The following is a 3,800-nucleotide window of genomic DNA, read 5'->3' as shown; positions in this document are numbered from 1 at the left end:
CAAGGGGCTTTGAGTGCCGCAGGTTTATCTTTGCTTTTGCTTTTCTGAGCATAAGAACAGGCCCTTTGGAAGATACCAGCAATGAAAGAAGGTTAACTAGATGCCACTCAACCTCTTTGAGCTAGCAGAGTATTACTTCGAGTTTTATTTATAAATAGAATGGTAGAGATTTAGTTAAAGCTACCTTTAGTGGCAGCAGCAGAGCCATCCTGCTAGGCTGCAGTCCAAGCAGCAGGGGCTTGACTATTGAGTCACAATTGCTGGCTGAAATAGCAGTAGAATAAGGTGCAGCCCCTGTGCCTGTAGGTAAAACACAGCATGGTGAAGCCAGTCTGTTCATGACCATCCTGTTTAATTGAAAGCTTATTGGGTACATGACCTTGTCACATCTTCAGGTGACAGGCAAGCTTGACTGTTAGTAACTCTCTGCTCTACTCTTTTAGTTTGGGTCGGGGTGCATAGACTACCATACTATAGCAGGGGACCAATCTTTTTGTTCACCTGTAGCTAGACTTAAACTGGCTCAAGGCATTTTCATTTTGAAAATGAACCCATCACTTAAAAAAAAAAAAAAAAAACTCCTACAAATACCACTAGAGAACAAATGGCAGGTTTGGACCACAGATTAGTAAAACTAAATGTACTTGATTGAATATGACCTACCCCTACCCCAAGAATAGGATAAGCTAAGATACATAAATGGGATTGGTTCAAAATGCAGGACTGCTCAGCTAAGCAAGTGAATGCCCCATCATACACACAGGGCACCTAAAATCCCTTCGCCTGACCTTCCATATGGATTAAACACACATCCTCATAGGACCTGCCTGGTTCAGGCCACCATCACCTCCTCTAGGATGCAGCAGCTCCTTCTCTTTAAGTAAAGTCTGAGTATGGAATGGTCCCTCCCCAGACCTTGTTCTCCCTTGCCTCCCAGCAACCATGAGGAGAGCAGACCTTCTTCAGCATGCATTTGCCCCCTAGTGTACTGTCGGCCAATAGCAATAGAGCCAAACAGTAGTGCAGACTCAAACCCTGATTCAGACTAACCCGTTCAGCCTTCAGGTGTTTTTTCACAGTGGTGAAAAGCCTATGGACATACCCTTCTCTTTGCAGCCCTAGGATCTGTGTGGTTGTTTGTGTGGCCCCCATAATCCCATAATCCCACAATCTCATATTAGGAAGTGTGGCTTTGTTGGAGTGGGTGTGGCTTTGTGGGAGGAAGTGTGTCATATACTCAGGATACCACTCGATGTCAGTCAACTTCTTGCTGCCTTCTGGTCAAGATGTAGCCAGGACCATGTTTGCTATTACGCCCCTATGAGCCCCATCATGAAACCTCTGAACAGTAAGCAAGCCACTCCAATCATTGTTTTCTTTATAAGAATTGCCAAGGTCATGATGTCTCTTCACAGCAATAGGAACCCTAAGACAATCTGTCTGTTAAAGTGAAAATACATATAGCTTTGTTCTCCTCAAGGGCTTTGCATTCTTGCCTCGCCCTGAAGTCCTCTTGTTCGGCATCCTGCCATTCTCTGCTCTGAATAACCATCTTTTTCTGTGGGTGACATGATGTACCAAACACAGTCCCCACACGACCTGCTGAGCTAAGCAAGCTGTTTCTGCCTCTGAGTCATTGTACTGTCTTTCCCCTGGGACACTTCCCTCCAGGAAATGCACCAGACATCTTTACTCCTGCCATCACCCCTGATGCCTTCAGATTAGAAGACTGTCCCCAGTCACCAGGCCCTCTCCTGCATGATTTCTCTGAACTTTACCCATCATCCCCTGGTTTGTCCTAATTAGTTGTGTTTATTTTTTCATTCCAGTTATGATAATGAGTTTGACAACTTCTTCCTGACAGAAATGGGGGTGCATCTCTAGCCCTTACAAAAATGCTAGTCCCTGGAAGGATCTCAGTATTATTCACCAAGATGATGCACACTTAGTGGCTGGTGTCACTCCTACACAGAGCCCTGTGTGCATCACAAGCCCTCATCACCCAAAGTGACACACAGACATAGGCTTCTCATTTGTTCATGGCCGCTTATGCTTGAAATAATCACTCAGAAACTATATTATTTGCAATACTGTTTGGTCAATAGCTTGAGTGCATTGCTAGCTAGCTGTTACATCTAGAATTAACCCATTTCTATTATTTCATATTTTACCATGAGGCTCATGGCCTACTGGCAAGGTTCCAGCTGGCAGCTTGTATCTTTCTCCTCTGGTAGCTACGGCATCTCGCAACTCTGCCTTTTTTCTCCCAGCATTCAGTTTAGTTTTCACTGCCTAGTTCTGTTTTGCCCTGCTATAGATTCAAAGCAGTTTCTTTATTCATTAATCAATAAAAGCAACACATGGCAGAAGGACTTCCCACACCACACAGACCAAGCCTGAGGAAGGTGGAAGGCTATTGAGGAGTGGGCCCAGCACAGGCACAGTCTCTGGTGCAGGAAGGTGGGGTAGGCAGGGTGACAGGATCATCATGCAGGATGGGGGAGCTCAGAGTGAAGACACCATGAGTCCCCCAGAGCAAGCTGTCATGGTTTTCAGTCTCTGTCCATAGCATGAACACAAAGTGCTCAGACTATGGAGGGAGAGGGTGACGCCTGCATCCACAAGTATATCCTGGAGCCGGTGCTAGGGAGGCATGAAGGTACTGTGGGGTATCCACCAGAGAACACTGCTTAGGCATGGGTTTAAGCCAATAGAAAAGCTTTATTAACTGGCTGGCAGCTACCCTGGGTATTTGCGATCCCAGTGTAACACTGAACTTTCCCCAATGTGAGCTTTGAAGCACAGACATACTGGTCTGGGTTGTCACACTCTGTTAACAAGAACAGTTAGCCAGAAGCAGATTTACAGAAGCCAAAAGGCATGGACTTGGATAGACTGGGTCTTTATTTTTGTTTTGGTCTGTGGTATTAACGATGCTGAATTTTATGGCCTGAGTGGTACTCCTCAAGAAGTCAGCTGTGGTAAGGTCTAAGGGCCTCCCAAGGTCTAGGGCCCTGTCACATTCTCCAGTGGTCTTAGTGAATCAGTCAAAGCGTGAACTCACACTATTTTAGTTTAAGATGCAGAGCCCCTGTGTTAATCCAATCAGAAGTAGAGACCCAGCCAGTGCTGACAGCACAGTAGCTAGCTGTGGGGGCCGGGGGCAGACCAAGAAAACAGACTGGTGTCAATTATTTGGTTTTTGTCTGTGTCTCTTCTCTTTTTGAGTCTCCCCCAGCCCCAGCTACAGCGAGATTTTTTTTTTCTAATTACTCCTGATTAATTAGCATAGAAACAACAGGTTTCTTCCAAAGCTTTTTATTGTCGCCTTTATCTCAGGAACAGTAAGCCGAAGATTTTCCAGTGTTTAAAACATCTAGGTCCTGATCAACCTGTCCCTTAGTTTGGAAAGCATTAGAAGGGGCACATTTAGTTAAACCATTGATATGTGCCCACCAGTTAGTCTCAGGGGCTTGGTAATATTGCTGGTGTCCAGATGTGTTAACCCACAAGGCTGAATAGCAGGTGTCAGAATAAAGGGAAGTGCCTAGGTTAAAGATTCAGGTATAGTACACAAGTTTTAGTCTCTTCTAAGTCCCCATAATTTGGGTGGTCTCCAGTCACAGTGAGTTGTCACTCAATGGGCTGACAGGCTGGTTAGTTCCTATCCTATCTAGTATGGAAGCTGCGTCTCTAAGCATAACCAGCAATCCTGGCTGATTTCTGGCTGGGAATTAATAACTCTATTCCCAGGGTCCCTTCCTATGATATAGAGTGATCCTCCAAGTTTTCCAAAGACT

Source organism: Alexandromys fortis, unplaced genomic scaffold (assembly GCF_014885135.2).
Source record: "Alexandromys fortis isolate MF-2015 unplaced genomic scaffold, M_Fortis_MF-2015_v1.1 scaffold_509, whole genome shotgun sequence".
In the NCBI taxonomy this organism is placed as follows: Eukaryota; Metazoa; Chordata; class Mammalia; order Rodentia; family Cricetidae; genus Alexandromys; species Alexandromys fortis.
Note: the sequence above shows the minus strand (reverse complement) of the source record.